Genomic DNA, 21,504 nt, shown 5'->3' with positions numbered 1-21,504 from the left:
CTCATGGGGAGAGGTGCTCATACTAGCATATATAAGTGAAAGGTTTCGATTGATGATCCGCGTACTGTGTTACGATGATTCGAGGTTACCCTCAACGGATGTAATCAAAAGTTGTGGCACAAGAGTACAACCTCTGCAGAGTGTTAAACCTATTCGAATAGCCGTGTCCACGGTTACGGACGATTGGAAAGGCCATACTATCTCCGTTATCATTAAAATGTTTTGATTCTAGAAATGAATGGTGGCTTGAAAGGTGACATTATGGTGATCCATAATGAGTTGTGGGAATGACACTAATGTTCCCACTTGAGTTAGTCTAGCACATGATAAGGCTTTACCAAAGATTTATGAAACTAAAACCTGGCTTTATGCAAACAAACCTAGAGCTTAGCACCCCCTTTCACTTAATGAGTAATTATCTTAGAGTTAGTTTGCGAGTACTTTAAAAAGTACTCATGGCTTTGCCCTGGCTATTCAAATGCCAGACTATGAAGGAGAGCACCAGTATCAGGATGACGGACAACAGGACGTCTACGATAACTAGGATCGTCTTCTAACGTCAAGCGTTGCCTGTGGAATAGATCGTCCACTACTACTTCGCTTCCGCTACTATTTGTGATGTTGAACAATATATTCGTGTAATATTGGATCATGTGATCTATGGTTGTAAGACAATATGTGTTGTAATAAATGATGACTCTATGCTACTTACTATTATGTCTCGCAAAAACATTATTCCTGGGATTGCGATGTACGGCATAATAGGCATCTGGACTTAAAAATCCGGGTGTTGACAAGTTGGTATCAGAGCCATTGTTTGACCTTAGGAAACCCTAGTTAGAATGGACGCTCAAAAACTTAGTTTCAAATTCCATGATTTGACTAGTTATGAAAACCTTATTCACCTTCTTACCTTGAAGAGTCTTTTACAAACTTTAAATTCATGCCCTTCTTCTAAGTGAATTAAAATTTGGAACACTTGCACTTATCTAACTTAATCATCTCATCTCTCTACAGATGGATCACGTCGTGGACGCGCAGCCCTTTCTCCAGACTGAGTTCTATCAGTTGGGGAACGGTGGAGAGATCATCTTCGAGAGGGACCTCTTCTCCCTCTCAGAGTTCCTCGGGCGCCCACCACCGGAAGTCTTTGGCGGAATGCTGAATGACCAACCTGGTGGTCAACTTCAGTGGGTGATCATGGTGGACCTTCATGGAAGGTTCACGCTCCCAATGAGCGCAAGGATCCAGTTCTCCTTCAGGGAGAACAACTGGGCGGATGGTCTCGCAAGGGGACTTCCGGAAGGACTCGCACGTATGTGCGGGCAAAACTTCATGGACTTCACCGACAGTCGCTTTGTGCACTATGCAAGGCACAACTCACTCGGAGTGCCAATGAACCTGCCGTCACACCCGCAGCTTCGCCACCATGTTGATCATCTTGACTTCATGCTGAGTGAGACCCGCATCGACCTCGACAACTCCCGCGAATACGCCAACCACACTCACATCCAGTTGGCGCAGCAGGCGGAGACCATCAAGGTCATCGCCGGAGAACGCAGGGCACTCCGCCGTGCCAACCAGAAGAAGGATCACGCCATCAACCGCCTGAAGGCCAGGATCGCCACTCTGAAGGCGACCATCGCTGCACAAGCTGAGCAGATCCAGGAGCTGGAAGGCGAAGGTGAAGGGGAGAACATCCAGGGGGACGACTACTCCTACGTCAGCAACGACGACGACTACGAGGAGGAGGAAGACGACGACCTGGAGTTCCACCCTTACGAGGATGGCCACGAGCACCTCGATGCCGGGGTAGACAATGTCTACCCTATCAACGTCGATGGCGAGTAGTCCCGTCTGAGCACTTGCGCCCCGTGTTATGTATTGGTCCTTTGTACCCGCCCCATGTATCGTAGTTTGTTGAAAGGGTTCTTAAAACCCTCCTGAACATTTGGCTTGTAATATGTGCTACCTCCATGACTATGTTTGTGTGTGTGTAATATTATTATTATTATGAATCAAGTTTAAGTTGTATTTTATCCCAAAATGAGCCATAGACATTTCCCTCTTATCTCATGATCCCTATCACTGTTCAGATGGCACCCCCAACTCGCAACATGACTCAGGAGGCAATGCTGCAGATGCTGCAACAGATGTTGGCTGATAGAGAAGTTGAGAGAGCTGAACGGCAAGCCAACCTAGCTGCACTTCAACAACTTGCTCAGGGCAATCAAGACCACGGAAACCACGACCACCCAGGGTCAAAGCTGAAAAACTTCCTAAACACTAACCCACCTGTGTTCAACAAGACAGAGGAACCCCTCGATGCTGATGATTGGCTCCAGACTATGGAGAACAATCTCAAGGTTGCCGGAGTGGAGGACAACGAGAAGGTGTTGTTCGCCACCCACTATCTGGCTGGACCTGCACGTGCCTGGTGGACAAGTACCCACGCCTTACATGCGGGGAACCTGATGACTTGGGAAGACTTCAAACTCAAGTTTAGCAAGTATCATGTGCCCCCGGGTTTGATTAAGAAGATGAGGGATGAGTTCAGGGAATTGAAGCAAGGCAGAATGACCGTGGTAGAATACCGCGACAAGTTCCTCACTTTGTCAAGGTACACCCCGGATGAGACGGACACCGTCAAGAAGAGGAAGGAGAGGTTTCTGAATGGACTGCATGATGAGATGCAGACTGTACTGATCAATATCCCCTTTGCTGACTTAGAAGCCCTCGTTGACTCCGCCATTCAGATGGAGGGGAAGATACACCAAGCCAATGAGAATAGCAAGCGCCGTATGATGAACCAGAGTGGGCCCAGCAACAACCACAAGTATCGCCCCAACTCAGGTGGAGGGTTCGCCCCAAGAAACAACAAGCCCCCGATGCAGAATCCACGTCCGAGTTATCAGAACCGGAGTGGAGGAAACCCCAGGTCAGGAGGACACAACAACTACAACAACAACAACAGCAACTTCAACCGCGCCCCACCTCGCGCCCCCAACAATAACTCCAACCCTGCTCCAAGGACTGGGAGCAACGCTGTTCCCATCACCCCCAAGGACAAGTCAACCTACAACTGCTACGAGTGCGGAGTAGCTGGGCACTTCTCCTATGAGTGCCCCAAGAAGCTCGCCAAGACTGCCGCCAACACCTCGGGCCCTGCGCAGCAGCAGCGTCGTGTCACCAACAACAAGAAGTTCGCCCCCAACAACCCGAACAACCGCAACGGCCGCCTCTACCACATGAATGCAGAAGAAGCTCAGGAAGCCCCGGACGTTGTCTTGGGTATGTTCTCTGTTAACTCAATACCCGCAAGAGTGCTGTTTGATTCTGGAGCATCGCATTCATTCATTACCGAAGATTTTGCATGCACTAGTAAGATTCAACCCATCAGTTTGAAGCATGTCATGATAGTTCAAATACCTGGATCAACAACTAAAGCTAGAAAAATTTGCAAAGATGTGCCAATCAGAATACATGAAATAGAATTCTATGCAAATTTGATTGTTTTGGGAGCCAAAGGTTTGGAAGTAGTCCTGGGAATGGACTGGATGGCGAAACATCATGGACTGATTGATTGTGCCAAGAAGGCCATCACCATGACTAGTAGCACCGGAATAATAGTCGAACACATATCTGAAAAGATGCCCGAAAATTTACCTCAGTAACCAAAGCCTAGCCAAACCCACCTTGGATCAGATCGGGGTCGTTTGTCGATATCCTCGATGTGTTCCCGGATGATCTACCCGGTATGCCCCCAGATCGGGATATCGAGTTTATCATCGAGTTAATCCCGGAACCGGACCTATAGCCCGTGAGAGCCTACAGCATGAACCCGGCAGAGTTAGTGGAACTGAAGAAGCAATTTGGATGATATGCTATTCAAAGGTCTGATTCAACCAAGTGCGTCACCCTGGAGATCGCCAGTTTTGTTTGTGGATAAAAAGGACGGTGCCACTCGTTTGGTTACGGACTATCGTAAGCTTAACGATGTCACCATTAAGAACAAGTATCCGTTGCCCAAGATAGAAGATCTGTTTGACCAGCTGACCGGAGCCCGAGTATTCTCAAAGATTGATCTGCATGACAGATACCATCGATTGAAGATTCGTGCCACCGATATCCCCAAAACTGCCTTTACCACCAGATATGGATTGTATGAGTACAATGTCATGTCATTTGGATTGACCAATGCCCCCGCTTACTTCATGAATCTCATGAATAAGATCTTTATGAACTTCCTGGACAAGTTTGTCGTTGTTTTCATCGACGACATCCTCATTTACTCCAAGTCCGAGGAAGAACATGAGCAACATTTGGAAGTGGTCCTAGATACCCTTCGGGAACATCAGTTGTATGCCAAGTTCAGCAAGTGTGAATTCTGGTTGAAAGAAGTAGGATTCTTGGGTCACATCTTGTCAGCCGGAGGAATTGCCGTTGACCCCGCAAAAATCAAGACTGTTGAAGAATGGAAAGCCCCAACCACTCAGACCAAGTCCGTGCTTTTCTTGGATTGGCGGGATATTACCGCCGATTCGTTGAAGGGTTCTCGAGTATAGCAAGACCGATGACCCAATTGTTGAAGAAGGACCGGAAGTTCGAATGGACCGACAAGTGTGAAGAGAGCTTTCAACAGCTCAAGTTAAGATTGACAACAGCCCCAATATTGGTGATGCCGGATATTACCAAGCCCTTCGATGTGTACTGTGACGCCTCCAAGATTGGTCTTGGATGTGTGCTGATGCAAGAAGGCAAAGTGATATCTTACCTATCAAGACAGCTGAAGCCGCATGAACAGAACTACCCAACCCATGATTTAGAGCTAGCAGCGGTGGTGTTAGCGCTGAAAGTATGGCGTCATTACCTCATGGGTAATCGATGCGAGGTTTACTCGGATCACAAGAGCCTGAAGTATATCTTCACCCAGAAGGAGCTGAATATGAGACAGCGCAGATGGATAGAGTTAATCAAGGATTACGACATGGAAATCCACTATCACCCCGGCAAGGCCAATGTGGTAGCGGATGCTCTGAGTAGACTGCCGTGTCAGTTGAACTCCCTGTTAGCAATTGAGCAACCTAGCCTGTTTGAAGAGTTTGAACAGTTTAGACTTGAACTGGTTAGCGAAGGATACCTCATGACATTGAACTCCAACCCACCCTGATTAGTCAGATCAAAGAAGCTCAGAAAGGAAATGCTAGCATTGACGGAATCAAGAACCAAATAGCCGCCGGAAAAGCACCAGGATTCACCGTAGATGAAGAAGGAGTGCTATGGTATAACAAGCGCCTTTGCGTACCGTCAGACTCAGAATTGAAGCAAGTTATCCTGAAAGAAGCTCACGACACCCTATACTCCATTCACCCCGGAGGAACCAAGATGTACCAGGATTTGAAGGAACAATTCTGGTGGCATGGAATGAAGAGAGAAATTGGAAGCTACATCGCCAAGTGTGACATCTGTCAAAGAGTCAAAGCAGAACACCAACGCCCCGCAGGACTGTTGCAACCCCTACAGATTCCCGAATGGAAGTGGGATTCCGTAGGAATGGACTTCATCACCGGACTGCCCAAGTCTAGTAAAGGAAATGATTCCATCTGGGTAGTGGTCGACAGACTGACCAAAGTCGCCCACTTCATCCCCGTCAAGACCACCTATCAAGGACCGAGACTCGCAGAGCTATATATCTCAAGGATAGTCAGCCTGCACGGAACCCCGAAGTCGATAGTATCCGACAGAGGATCCCAATTCACCTCCCGATTCTGGCAGAAAGTCCATGAAGGACTCGGAACTCGCCTGAATTTCAGCACAGCCTATCACCCGCAGACAGATGGACAGACAGAAAGAGTCAACCAAATATTAGAAGATATGTTGAGAGCATGTGTGAGTATGGATCTAAGTGGGAAGGCTGCTTGCCGTACGCAGAATTCTCGTACAACAACAGCTACCAAGCCAGCTTGCAGATGGCCCCCTTCGAAGCACTGTATGGAAGGAAGTGCCGTACCCCTCTGAATTGGTCGGAAGTAGGAGAGAGTCAAATCTTTGGACCAGATATTCTCCGAGAAGCCGAAGAGAAGGTTCACAAGATTCGTGAGTACCTCAAGACAGCCCAATCAAGACAGAAGAGCTACGCCGACAAGAGACGCAGAGAGATGACCTTCGAGATCGGAGATTTCGTATATCTCAAGGTGTCCCCTCTTAAAGGAATGCAGAGATTCCAGCTTAGAGGAAAGCTTGCACCTCGATATGTCGGACCTTTCAAAGTCCTGAGCCGCCGAAGAGAAGTATCTTATCAGCTGGAGTTACCGGAAGAAATGTCAGCGGTGCACAATGTGTTTCACATCTCGCTACTCCGGAAGTGTTTAGAAGTACCTGAGAAGACCGAGGTTTTCAAGAACATCGACCATCGAGCTGTGGATATCAACTCAGATCTGACCTACCGCGAAGTACCTATTCGCATCCTGGAAGAAGCCTTCAGAACCACCCGTACTCGAAGTATCAAGTTTCTGAAGATCCAATGGAGTAATCACACCGAAGAAGAAGCCACTTGGGAGAGAGAAGACTTTATGAGGACTGAGTACCCAGATCTCTTTAGTACCTAGTTTTCTCAGATCTCGGGACGAGATCTTTTGTAAGGGGGAAGGGTTTGTAACATCCCAAGTTTCAACCATAATAAACAAGAAAGAGAAATTCCCCAAACCCAAATTTTGCAATTAACAAAAACTTTTTCCATGCATATAGTGCCACATATAGATATATGCATTTGAGTGATATTCTTTTGTGCAATTGCCATGATGAGTGTTTGTATGATTAAATATTGTTATGTGAACCCTAAGCAAGATCACTAAACCCTAATTTGAGGGGAAATGGAGAAGATGAGAAAAACTCATTTCTCACTCACATACACAATATGCTTTTTAGCAAATCCTCAACCAAGGCCAAGATTGCTTGCCCCATTGCTTCTAAAATGCTTCAATGTGATAAACTAACACTTTTGCATCCTTGGAGCAAGAATCAAATCAAAAGAAATCAAGATTTCATCATACATGTGATAATGGTCACTTAACCCAAAATTATTTTCTTCACTACTTTACCCCTCTGTATTTCTCAAATCTTAAACTAAGCAAGGTCAACTAAAGCCAGGTCATCCAAGACCATGTCAAGATGAGTAACTTTGATGTTGACCACCCTCCCTAAAGTTGACTAGGTTGACCAGAATAAGAGGGCAAAGAGGGAACCCGAGAGAGAGAAGAAGATCACCTCAAATTTGAAATGTTGGAAATCACTTCCAAATTGAGTGCCACCACCACCAATACATCACAATAATTATATAAATGAGATTCACCAAAGAGATTTTCAAAATTCAAAAGAAAGTTTCATGCGGGCATTTTGTCGAACAGGTGGCAGGCAGCATCTGGAATTTGTGTTACATGCTATTGTCCAGCAGATTTGAGCCTAAACCCCTTTTGCAATGTGATCATCAGCCTCCCCTACACCCCCTGCCTCTAGCCCAGTACTTGCATGGTCGATTAAAGTCGAGGAGAAACCCTAAAACGTGCCAAACAATGCCATGCCGGCCACCTTTGGCACTCCTCTCCCTGGCCTCTCCCTCGTCGTTTCTCCATGTCCTCGAGCATCCCTGCAGCACAAGGACGCCAACGGTACGCAGCCCTAGCTCGCCAAGGCTTGGCATTGGCCAGCAGCAGCGCGTCCAAAACGTGCCAGGACGTGCCAGCCGGCGTGGTGATCACGCCCTGGACGCGCCAGGACGCCACGCACTCGACCGCTACCGTCCTCGCCCTGCATCCCTATCACCGCGTCGAGCATCGCCTCTGCACCCTCTACACGCTAGACGAACGCCCGTGCCTGCCCTGCACCGTCGCCGTCGCCCTAGACCAAATGATGCCGCGCGCCCCGTGATAGACATTGCCAGCGCTCGAGCTCTCCCATCACCCTTTTCTCTGTCTCGATACAGGTTGAGCATCTCCAGTACACCGGCTAGCCGTAGCAGTCCTTCGCTTGCCCTTTCGCTCGCTGGAAACGCCACGCCATGGCCGCGCCCTTGCAGCACCCCGCGGCACCCATCGACACTATAAATAGAGGCCCTCCCAGCAAGCTCTCCTCACACCAATCGACTCCCCTCTCACCACTGATCTTCCTCACCACCATAGCTCGTTCGATTGCCGCCGGAGGAGAAGCAATTTCAAGATCGGAGCCGCCAGGGGACGCAGCTCACCGTCGACGATTGGCGCCACCCCGAGCGCCGCCGCTGCTCCCAAGCTCTTCCCCATCTACTACACCTTCACCGCGCATACTGCCTGAGACCTGCCTCGGCCTGGTAGGCTCTCCGACCCCCTACTGCCGCCGTGACCTCGTCGGAATCCCGTCGGTGACGACGACGCTCACCCGCCGTCGATCCTCTTTCTAATCCTACGGTCGAGATAGAAAATACCGCTTCGGCGTTTAAAGAGGCACCGACAGGTGGCCCCCACCCTGTCAGCGCGGCCCGAGCGCGCCCGACACGTGTTGGGCTGCGAAGTGCTGTTGAATTTCGTTTCGGCCCAATAACTCTTCCCGCCTAAGCCCACAAATTCAAATCCAGTTTATTCTTTATTCAAATTGCTCTGCTGAATGTTTAGTAAAATTTGAATAATTTGAATTCTACCAAACCAAATCCAGCAAACTTTATACCGTTGGAAAGCCCATGAATTTATCTATCCAATGCCACTGGCCCCATCTCCATTTTCTTTGTAGATTTAATTTGACAAAAAAGACAAGACAGGGACTTTTGCACATTCAAACTTTATTTAAAATTCAACCAGAATAGATTTTTAAGTAATTCCATTTCTAATAAATCACAAATGATGTCCTCTAATTGATTATGCAATAACATAGCCCTGTTGTTTGTATGATCATGGACTAGATCAAATAAAATGGCTATGTAGTCATTTCTAGAGCTTTTTAAAGTGGAATTCAAACTCAACCCTAATATGAGAATTACCTCTCATTTAAATTTTGATCCTAAGTACTAATAACCAGGGGGAATGACTTAGGCTAATGAACCCTTGAGAATTACTACTTAGAGATTTTAATTCATTTAAATGTTAAGTTTTAAAACCATGTGAAGTATAGCACTTCAATAAAATTGAACTCACATATAATAGATATGAAATGTTGACTTTGGGTCAACCTATATTTCATACCTTATTATTATATGAAGAGATTAAATCTTAATAAGAGGTAGTGAAAAGAAATGATTTCTTTAAAGACCTACCTACCAAATTTAACTTTGAGGAATGATGAGAGGAAATTATTTTTCTTTCAAATAAAGACAAATCCAATAATCCACCATGCCATGTTTGATTGATGATAGGACTAGTGTGTGAACTATTTTGAGTGCCTCTAGTTTAGTATGTGAGCTTGGTTTAGTATTTATACCCCGTATTCGTATATAGACGCTAGTAACGAGGAGTACCAAGAGGAGGAGGGCTACTCTCAGGAAGAAGAAGAGAACTTCGATAACTACCCAGCTCAAGGCAAGCTAACCCTTGCTGAAAACAAGTGCTTAGCTCTACAAGAGCAAAGGCATCTTTACCCTTTACTTTTATATATTACCTATCCCATGTTTTTACTTGCATTTGCTTTTGCTTATTTATTTCAAAGTACTTTTTGATTTATGATTTACTTGTCTGGAATAGAACAAGAGTATCAAAGTTAGCCTAAGCAAATAAAGCTAGATAGCACCCCCTCATGACTAGTTGCTATCGCTAAGAACTAAAATTGACTACTCTAGATGGGAACATTTGTGAAATGAACTAAAGTGAAAGATTTTGAAGGTGAATGTGACCTTGAGGAGATGGTGATTTTTGATAAAATAGATGATTGAGTTTGAATGCGATACCCTTCCAATTATACAAGTACCCCCACAATACCTGATTATGGGTAGGGCTTAACTAGAAGCTTGTGTATTTTAGTATGGGTTCCCTCTGAACAAACATCATAGGGGTTACGCTGCGGCTGCCTCCGTTACTTGTGGATTGATGTTGAAATGAGGTGAATGTACGGCCCAAGCCCTGTGCAGTTCCCGGGTTAACTGCGGTTTCCACCGGGAGGCCAAGCTCATGGGGAGAGGTGCTCATACTAGCATATATAAGTGAAAGGTTTCGATTGATGATCCACGTACTGTGTTACGATGATTCGAGGTTACCCTCGACGGATGTAATCAAAAGTTGTGGCACAAGAGTACAACCTCTGCAGAGTGTTAAACCTATTCGAATAGCCGTGTCCACGGTTACGGACGATTGGAAAGGCCATACTATCTCCGTTATCATTAAAATGTTTTGATTCTAGAAATGAATGGTGGCTTGAAAGGTGACATTATGGTGATCCATAATGAGTTGTGGGAATGACACTAATGTTCCCACTTGAGTTAGTCTAGCACATGATAAGGCTTTACCAAAGATTTATGAAACTAAAACCTGGCTTTATGCAAACAAACCTAGAGCTTAGCACCCCCTTTCACTTAATGAGTAATTATCTTAGAGTTAGTTTGCGAGTACTTTAAAAAGTACTCATGGCTTTGCCCTGGCTATTCAAATGCCAGACTATGAAGGAGAGCACCAGTATCAGGATGACGGACAACAGGACGTCTACGATAACTAGGATCGTCTTCTAACGTCAAGCGTTGCCTGTGGAATAGATCGTCCACTACTACTTCGCTTCCGCTACTATTTGTGATGTTGAACAATATATTCGTGTAATATTGGATCATGTGATCTATGGTTGTAAGACAATATGTGTTGTAATAAATAATGACTCTATGCTACTTACTATTATGTCTCGCAAAAACATTATTCCTGGGATTGCGATGTACGGCATAATAGGCATCTGGACTTAAAAATCCGGGTGTTGACACAAACCCTAGCCGCCCCCTCTCCTCCATATCTCCCGCGTAGCTTTAGCGAAGCTCCGCCGGACTTCTCCACCACCACCGACACCACGCCGTCATGCTGTCGGATTCAAGAGGAGCTACTACTTCTGCTGCCCGCTGGAACGGGGAGGTGGACGTCGTCTTCATCAACAACCGGACGTGTGACCGAGTACGGAGGTGCTGCCCGTTCGTGGCGCCGGAAGCGATCGTGATCAAGATCTTCTACGCGCTTTTGCAAGCGGCAAGTGAACGTCTACCACAGCAACAAGAGCCTCATCTTGTAGGCTTTGGAATCTCTTCAAGGGTGAGACTCGATACCCCCTCGTTGCTACCATCTTCTAGATTGCATCTTGGCTTGGATTGCGTGTTCGCGGTAGGAAATTTTTTGTTTTCTATGCAACGTTATCCTACAGTTACTGATTACATTACGCGCAATACTTAATGCAATTGTCTGTTGTTAGCAACTTAATACTGGAAGGGGTTTGTCTGATAACCTGAAGGTGGACTTTTTCGGCATAGATGCATGCTGGATAGCGGTCTATGTACTTTGTCGTAATGCCCAATTAAATCTCACTATACTCATCATAATATGTATGTGCATGGTCATGCCCTCTTTATTTGTCAATTGCCCAACTGTAATTTGTTCACCCAACATGCTGTTTATCTTATGGGAGAGACACCTCTAGTGAACTGTGGACCCCGGTCCAATTCTTTATACTGAAATACAATCTACTGCAATACTTGTTCTACTGTTCTCTGCAAACAATCATCATCCACACTATACATCTAATCCTTTGTTACAGCAAGCTGGTGAGATTGACAACCTCGCTGTTTCGTTGGGACAAAGTACTTGGTTTGTGTTGTGCAGGTTCCACGTTGGTGCCGGAATCCCTGGTGTTGCGCCGCACTACATCTCGCCGCCATCAACCTTCAACGTGCTTCTTGACTCCTACTGGTTCGATAAACCTTGGTTTCTAACTGAGGGAAACTTACTGCTGTACGCATCACGACTTCCACTTGGGGTTCCCAACGGTCGCGTGCTGTACGCGTGTCACATACCACATAGCGACTAGATAATCTCGCAATATCAATTCTAAGTGATATTCCTCATGTACACACATTGTTTAGGATCATGAAATTCCCAAAGGAATATCACTCCCCCAAAATGGGATAGTCCATTAATCGCTCATAAGAGCCATATAAGATACAACAAGATGCCAAGAGGCTCCAACACAAACACAAATACATGGTGTGCAACCCAACATGCATAGACTTGATTTCTCAAGCAAAACAAGTAGGAAGCACAACATATACAAACACATGTTAGTAACAAAACTAACACATGCAAAGGGGCGAGTAACTTTCAATATAAATGAGTTGAGAACATGTTACCACAAGGAGGAACATTGAATATATGATAGAAGCAAGATAACCAAAAGACTTGGCTTGAGATAATATAAATGATGAAGATCCCTTAATTCTTCATGATGTAGCCAAGTCTCCAATGCCCTCCAACAAGCACCTATTGATCAAGTTTTGGATTGTTGGTCCCCAACTAAGTTGGGTCCTAAGAGGTTAGTCACAATAGGCTTGGCAACCCAAATGGTTCTTTTCTTGACACCACTTTGAGCACCAACAAATTTGGCAAACACATTGCCACCCTCATCCTTACGAAGAGAATAAACATCATCAATGGTGATAGAGTTGGATGAGGTACCAATAGTGCAAAAGGAGGAGATGTGGCCCTTCTCACGGCATATGTAGCAAGTTCTTTTCTTCTCCTTCTTCTCACTAGATTTCTCCACAATGGGAGCATTGGCTTGATTCTTCTTGGGAAGTGGCATTTCTTCAACTTGAGGTTGAATATGAGTTTGAGCTTGAGGCCGCTTCCCTTTTTGCTTCTTCTTCAAAGGGCAAGATCTAACATGATGCCCTTCAATTTTGCACTTGAAGCAAACAATCTTGGCCGGGTCTTTGACTTGTAATTGGCCCTTCTTAATCTTGTTGTTCTTGGACTTGATCTTGCTGTTGGAGTTGAATCCAAGTCCACTCTTGTCATTGGGGGATTGTTGCACACTTAACATCTTGTCAAGTTTGCATTTCCCTTCATGACCCTTTACCAAGTCGTTCTTCAAAGAAGAGACTTGGGCCTTGAGCTCTTTGATTTCCTCTACATGGTTAGTACCAACACAAGTACTAGAGGAAGTAGAACCTTCATTGTTAGAGCAACAAGGCAAGGAAGATAATTCATCATAAGATTTAGCAATATTATGAGTGGATGAATTACTAGGACTAGCACATGGCAATATAACATTTTGAGTAGTAGTGCTAGTACCCACATGAGGCTCACAAGGTGTTGCCTTAGATATTATAGCCTCATGAGCTAACTTTAGCCTATCATGAGAGGCTAGAAGATCCTCATAGGAGCTAGAAAGCTTTCCATGATTTTCTTCCAATTTCCCATAATTGCTAGTTAGCAATTTAAGTTGAGCCCTTAGCTCAACATTCTCCTTCAAGATAGATGCTTCACAAGAAGTAGAGTTAGTAGCACAAGCATCATTATTAATAGAAATGGGAGAAGGCAAGTTGTCATGCTCTTTTAGATAAGAAGCTTTAAGTTGCTCATGCGACTCGGTGAGTTTGGTGAGCGCACTCTCAATAACCCTTGAGCCCTTTTTGAGTTGCTCAAAATCCTCAAGGAGTTTAGCATTAACAAACACAAGCTTATGATTTTTTAGCTTTAGTTCATTTGCCACCTCAAGATCTCTATCATGGTTTTCCTTTTCTCTAGACAATTCTAGAGCAAAGGTTCCCTCAAGAGCTTCCTTGGTGGTTTGTTCTTCTTCAAGTTCATCCTTTAGAGATGCCACATCATTGGCGTACTCAAATTCAAGAGCACTCTTTTTATCAATGGTGTTCTCATGCATCCAAATAAGTTTTTGGCTCTCAATAGCGGTAGTCAAGATTTCAAAGAAGTGAGAGCAAGCAATTTTATCTTTGCAAATAACCTTGAATACACTCTTACCCTTATCGCGTAGAGAGACAACCCAATCCTCTTCTTCATAAACATCCTCATCCTTATCACCACGAGGAGTATGAGGTTCCATGGTAGGAGATACCGTGGAACCCTTGGCCATAAGGCACATATGAGAACCGTGAGATAAAGATGAGGAGTTACTTGAGGCTCCTTTCAAGATCTTGTCTTGACCAATAGAATCTTTGGTTTCCTCTACAATGTTAGTCACACAACAACTAGAGGAAATAGAAGCATTTTTATCATTGCCACAAGACAAAGCAAGCATATCATCATTAGATTTATTCAAGCAACTTACACATGATATGCAAGGACTATCAACACAAGCATGTAAATCATTTCTAGTGCTAGATGTGTTTGAGTCCATAGATGAAACATTGCAATGAGATAGAGATGAAGAATCATCGATAGAAAGCTCAATATCAACATTGCAATTTTCATCACCACTCACCATATCATTACCTTGTGTCTTGACACACTTTGGTGAAGTGGATGAAGATGAGAACTCATCACGGCTGGAAGTGGAAGCAATACAATCATCCTTAATAATATTGGAAACATCATATTTGTCTTGAAGCTTTGTCCATAATTCATGAGAGCTCCCAAAAGGCATGATTGACGAAGTAACTACATTGCTCACAACAATGGAAAACACATGAGAAGCAAGAGCATCAAGGCAAGAGTTTTTCTCCTCCTCAAGAGATAAATTTTGAGGATCCTTAGGAGAAGAAAAACCCATGCCAAGAAATCGCTCCATGTCCGGGGACATACCCCGTAAGATTTTAAGCACATAAATTTTCCATAGATCATAATTTGTGCCATCAAATATAAACAAGTTATTGTGCGCTAATCCCTTAACCGACATCTTTACTCTCAAGGTGGTGAAGCCTAAGAATGAGAGACCTTGCTCTGATACCAATTGAAAGGGCACGGATGTCGCCTAGAGGGGGGTGAATAGGCGATTTAAAACTTTTACGAGATGGGCTTAACAAATGCGGAATAAAACTAGCGTTTACTTTGTCAAGCCCAAAGCCTATATACTATGGTTCACCTATGTGCACCAACAACTTATTCTAAGCAAGAGTTCACCTATGTGCAGCAACAACTTATGTTAAGCAATACAAGCAAGTATGTGATAGCAAGATATATATAACTTCAAGCACGATGGCTATCACAAGGTAAAGTGCATAAGTAAAGAGCTCGGGTATAGAGATAACCGAGGCACGCGGGAGACGATGATTTATCCTGGAGTTCACACTCTTGCAAGTGCTAATCTCCGGTGGAGAGGCGCGGTTGCTTAGTGCTCCCGAACGCCAAAAGAGGCTCACCTTGAGGTGTGGTTGCTCGATGCACACCAATGCCACAAAGGCCTCACCCCAAGATGCGGTACTCACACCACACACCGAACACCACGAAGGCGCCTCACCTAAATCTCCGGTGACCCTCACCACAAAGGCCTAGGTAACGGTTCCACTAAGGGATTTTCCTTCGAGGCGGAAACCGGGCCTTACACAAAGATTGGGGCACACATCCACAACTTAATTGGAGGCTCCCAACAAATCGCCACAAAGGCCTAGAATCCGTCTAGGGTTCCAAGAACCCAAGAGTAACAACCTTCTTGCTTTCACCATCACGAATCACCGTGGAGAACTCAAACCGATGCACCAAATGCAATGGCAAGAACACCACAAAGATGCTCAAATCCTTCTCTCTCAAATTTCAACAAAGCTACAAAAGCTATTGGAGGAATAAGAGAGGAAGGACAAAGAGGAGAACACAAAATCCTCCAAGATCAAGATCTAGTGGGTTCCCCTCACAAAGAGAGGGATTTGATTGGTGAAGATGTAGATGTAGATCTCATCTCTCTTTTCCCTCAAGAATATGCAAGAATCATGGGAGGAATCAAGAACTAGGGCAAGCTTTGAAGGACAACAATGGAGGGGAGAGAGAGAGTGAACCAACCAGCCCAAGGAGGAAGAAGGGGGTCTTATATACCCCCTCCCAACGAAATATGACCGTTTGGGACCTCCCAGGCCGGAAAATCCGCCCCCGGGCCGGATTATCCGCCCCCCGAAAATCGCCCCTGGACTCGGGCCGGATATTTGGCTGGATATTGTCCAAAATTGGTCATTCGGGCCGGATTATCCGCCCCCCAGAAAACTGCAAAAACACCAAAACTAAAACGGGCATAACTTTAGCATCCGGACTCCGATTTTGATGATCTTGGGTTTGTTTGAAGCTAGGAACAAGCTATACAAGATCATGCAGGAAACCATCATAGTCCAACAAGGGAGGATAGAAACAAATTATGAAAGGTTTGACCTATCTAAAAAAGACATACCGGTAAAACTTCCAATCTCGAAAATGCAACAAGTTGCCCATGCAAAAACCATTCTCAATGAACTAGAGTTTGTCATGAGAATAAGCACAATCTCTAAAACATCACATGGATAAGATCCAAATAAAAACTAAGAAAGATGATGAACCAAACTCGAAAATGCAACAAGTGATCTATGCGAAATCCGTTTTCGACGAACTAGAGCTTGTCATGAGAATAAGCACAAGCTCTAAAACATCACATGGATAAGGTCCAAATAACAACCAAGAAATATGATGCAAGGATGCAAAGGTTTGAGCTCTCTCCGAACGATACTATCGAGTTACTCACTCGAGGGCCCTCTTGATAGTACGGCAACTAAACTATAAACCGGTCTCCAACTACACTATGAGACCGGTGAGAAAGAAACCCTATCAAGATTAAACCTTATACTTGCGCATTCCACTTGAGCTTGATGACGACGATCTTGACCTCAACAAGATGGAACGACTTTCTTGCTTGTGCTTGCTTGACAAACTCTTGTGGATTGCTTGAAGGAGATACGCCCAAGAGGCAATAATAAAAGTGGTTATTATATATCTTTATGTTTATGATAAATGTTTATATATCATGCTATAATTGTATTAACCGAAACATTGATACATGTGTGATATGTAAACAACAAAGAGTCCCTAGTATGCTTCTTAACTAGCTTGTTGATTAATGGATGATTAGTTTCATAATCATGAACATTGGATGTTATTAATAACAAGGTTATATCATTGTATAAATGATGTAATGGACACACCCAATTAAGCGTAGCATAAGATCTCGTCATTAAGTTATTTGCTATAAGCTTTCGATACATAGTTACCTAGTCCTTATGACCATGAGATCATGTAAATCACTTATACCGGAAAGGTACTTTGATTACACCAAACGCCACTGCGTAATTGGGTGGTTATAAAGGTGGGATTAAGTATCCGGAAAGTATGAGTTGAGGCATATGGATCAACAGTGGGATTTGTCCATCCCGATGACGGATAGATATACTCTGGGCCCTCTCGGTGGAATGTCGTCTAATGTCTTGCAAGCATATGAATAAGTTCATAAGAGACCACATACCACGGTACGAGTAAAGAGTACTTGTCAGGAGACGAGGTTGAACAAGGTATGAAGTGATACCGATGATCAAACCTCGGACAAGTAAAATATCGCGTGACAAAGGGAATTGGTATCATATGTGAATGGTTCATTCGATCACTAAAGTCATCGTTGAATATGTGGGAGCCATTATGGATTTCCAGATCCCGCTATTGGTTATTGGTCGGAGTGAGTACTCAACCATGTCCGCATAGTTCACGAACCGTAGGGTGACACACTTAAAGTTGGATGTTGAAATGGTAGAACTTGAATATGGAATGGAGTTCGAATATTTGTTCGGAGTCCCGGATGAGATCCCGGACATCACGAGGAGTCCCGGAATGGTCCGGAGAATAAGATTCATATATAGGAAGTCATTTTATAAGATTTAAAATGATCCGGAAGGTTCTATGGAAGGTTCTAGAAGGTTCTAGAAAAGTCCGGAAGAAACCACTAAGGAAGGCGGAGTCCCGGAGGGACTCCACCTCCATGGCCGGCCAACCCTAAAGGGGGAGGAGTCTCAAGTGGACTCCCCAAGGGGGGTCGGCCACCCCCTCCCAAGGAAGGGTGGGAATCCCACCTCTAGTGGGAGTCCTAGCTTGGGTAGGTTTCATGTGATATGGAAGGTTTTGGTTTGGGGTCTTATTCGAAGACTTGTAGACCAACTCTTGGGTGTTCCACCTATATAATGAGGGCCAAGGGGAGGGGGCCGGCCACCCCAACACACCAAGGTGGCCGCACCACCTAGTTGGCCGGCGCCCTCCTCTCCCCAAACCCTAGCCGCCCCACTACTCCTTCTTCCCCGCACGCTTAGCGAAGCTCCGCCGGGATTCTCCACCGCCACCGACACCACGCCGTCGTGCTGTCGGATTCAAGAGGAGCTACTACTTCCGCTGCCCGCTGGAACGGGGAGGTGGACGTCGTCTTCATCAACAACCGAACGTGTGACCGAGTACGGAGGTGCTGCCCGTTCGTGGCGCCGTGATCAAGATCTTCTACGCGCTTTTGCAAGCGGCAAGTGAACGTCTACCGCAGCAACAAGAGCCTCATCTTGTAGGCTTTGGAATCTCTTCAAGGGTGAGACTCGATAATCCCCTCGTTGCTACCGTCTTCTAGATTGCATCTTGGCTTGGATTGCGTGTTCGCGGTAGGAAATTTTTTGTTTTCTATGCAACGTTATCCTACAGTGGTATCAGAGTCGTGTCTATGCATAGATGGTTGCACGAGTAGAACACAATGGTTTTGTGGGCGTTGATGCTCTTGTTATATTTAGTTTGAGTACTTTGCATCTTTGTGGCATAGTGGGATGAAGCGGCTCGGACTAACTTTACATGACCGCGTTCATGAGACTTGTTCCTCGTTCGACATGCAACTTGTATTGCATAAGAGGCTTTGCGAGTGTATGTCTCTCCTACTATAGTGAATATTCAATTTACTCTTCTATTGACAACATTAGTATCAACGTTGTGGTTCATGTTCGTAGGTAGATTAGATCTCTCTCGAAAACACTAAACCACGTAAAATATGCAAACCAAATTAGAGACGTCTGACTTGTTTTTGCAGGGTTTGGTGATGTGATATGGCCATAATGTGATGATGAATATGTATGAGATGATCATTATTGTATTGTGGCAACCGGCAGGAGCCTTATGGTTGTCTTTAAATTTCATGTTGAGTAGTATTTCAAAGTAGTTGTAATAGTTGCTACATGGAGGACAATCATGAAGACGGCACCATTGACCTTGACGCTACGCCGACGATGATGGAGATCATGCCCGAAGATGATGGAGATCATGTCCGTGCTTTGGAGATGAAGATCAAAGGCGCAAAGACAAAAGGGCCATATCATATCACATATGAACTGCATGTGATGTTAATCCTTTTATGCATCTTATTTTTCTTAGATCGCGACGGTAGCATTATAAGATGATCCCTCACTAAAATCTCAAGATAATAAAGTGTTCATCCTTAGTAGCACCGTTGCCAAGACTTGTCATTTTGAAGCATCTCGTGATGATCGGGTGTGATAGAATCAACAAGTGCATACAACGGGTGCAAGACAGTTTTGCACATGCGGATACTAAGGTGGCCTTGACGAGCCTAGCATGTACAGACATGGTCTCGGAACACGTGATACCGAAAGGTAGAGCATGAATCATATGGTTGATATGATGAACACTTTGAGTGTTCGCCATTGAAATCACACCTTGTCTCGTGATGATCGGACTTAGGTGCGGTGGATTTGGTTTGTGTGATCACTAAGAAAATGCGAGGGATATTGTTTTGAGTGGGAGTTCACCTAGATTTTTAATTATGTTGAATTAAAATTTGAACTCAATTTGTCATAAACTTAGTCTAAACTTTTGCAAATATATGTTGTAGAGATGGCGTCCCCAATCAATTTTAACCAGTTCCTAGAGAAAGAAAAACTTAAGAGCAACGGTAGCAACTTCACCGACTGGTTCCGTCATGTGAGGATCTTCCTCTCTGGCGGAAATCTGCAATATGTGCTTGATGCACCGCTAGGTGACACTCCTGCAGAAACTAAAACCGATGAAGTAAAAGCTGTTTACGCGACTCGGAAAACTCGGTACTCTCAAGTTCAGTGTGCCATCTTGTGCAGTCTGGAATCCGATCTTCAAAAACGTTTTGAGCACCACGATCCTCATGAGTTGATGAATGAGCTAAAAGCTATATTTGAGACTCATGCGGCCGTGGAATGCTATGAAGCATCGAAACATTTCTTCAGCTGTATGGTGGAAGAAGGCAGCTCCGTTAGTGAGCACATGCTCGCCATGACCGGGCATGCGAAGAAACTCAGTGACTTGGGAATAGTGATTCCTAACAGACTGGGGATTAATCGTGTCCTTCAATCACTGCCACCAAGTTACAAGAACTTTGTGATGAACTACAATATGCAGAACATGAACAAGGAGTTACCTGAACTCTTTGGCATGCTAAAAGCTGCTGAGATTGAGATCAAGAAAGAGCACCAAGTGTTGATGGTCAACAAGACCACCAGTTTCAAGAAACAGGGCAAGTCTAAGGGAAAATTCAAGAAGGGTGGCAAGAAAGCTGCCACGCCTCCTATGAAACCTAAGAACGGCCCTAAGCCTGATGCTGAGTGCTATTACTGCAAGGAGAAGGGACACTGGAAGCGTAATTGCTCCAAGTATCTGGCTGATCTGAAGAGCGGCCTTGTCAAGAAGAAGAAAGAAGGTATATCCGATATACATGTTATAGATGTTTATCTCACTGGTTCTCGTTCTAGTACCTGGGTATTTGATACTGGTTCGGTTGCTCATATTTGTAACTCGAAACAGGAACTAAAGAATAAACGAAGGCTACTGAAAGATGAAGTGACGATGCGCGTTGGAAACGGATCCAAAGTCGATGTGATCGTGATGACCCACAAGTATAGGGGGTGTATCGTAGTATTTTCGATAAGTAAGAATGTCGATCCCAACGAGGAGCAGAAGGTGTTGATAAGCAGTTTCGATGAAGGATTCACTGTAAATGCTCACAGACAAGTATTCAGGGGGTTTAGATGTAACAGTTGAATAAAGTACGAGTAAGTAAAGTGCGAGAGTAACAATTGCAGCGAGTGGCCCAATCCTTTTTAGCACAAAGGACAAGCCGGTTTGTTTACTTATAATGACCAAACGTTCTCGAGGACACACGGGATTTTAGTCTAGTGCTTTCGCTACATACAGCTAAATAATCTTCATTGTTATGATAAATGTTGTGTGGGTGAACCTATGCTAATGTACCGCCCTTCCTAGGACTAATACATACTTGTGATTATACCCCTTGCAAGCATCCGCAACTACAAGAAAGTAATTAAGAATAAATCTAACCACAGCCTTAAACTCTGAGATCCTGCTATCCCTCCTCCATCGATATACCAACGGGGGTTTAGGTTTCTGTCACTCCGGCAACCCCGCAATTGGCAAACGAATACAAGATGCATTCCCCTAGGCCCATAAATGGTGAAGTGTCATGTAGTCGACGTTCACATGACACCACTAGAAGAATAACACCACAACTTAAATATCATACCATTGAATATTACTC

The sequence above is a fragment of the Lolium perenne genome, chromosome 3 (genome assembly GCF_019359855.2).
Source record: "Lolium perenne isolate Kyuss_39 chromosome 3, Kyuss_2.0, whole genome shotgun sequence".
In the NCBI taxonomy this organism is placed as follows: domain Eukaryota; kingdom Viridiplantae; phylum Streptophyta; class Magnoliopsida; order Poales; family Poaceae; genus Lolium; species Lolium perenne.
Note: the sequence above shows the minus strand (reverse complement) of the source record.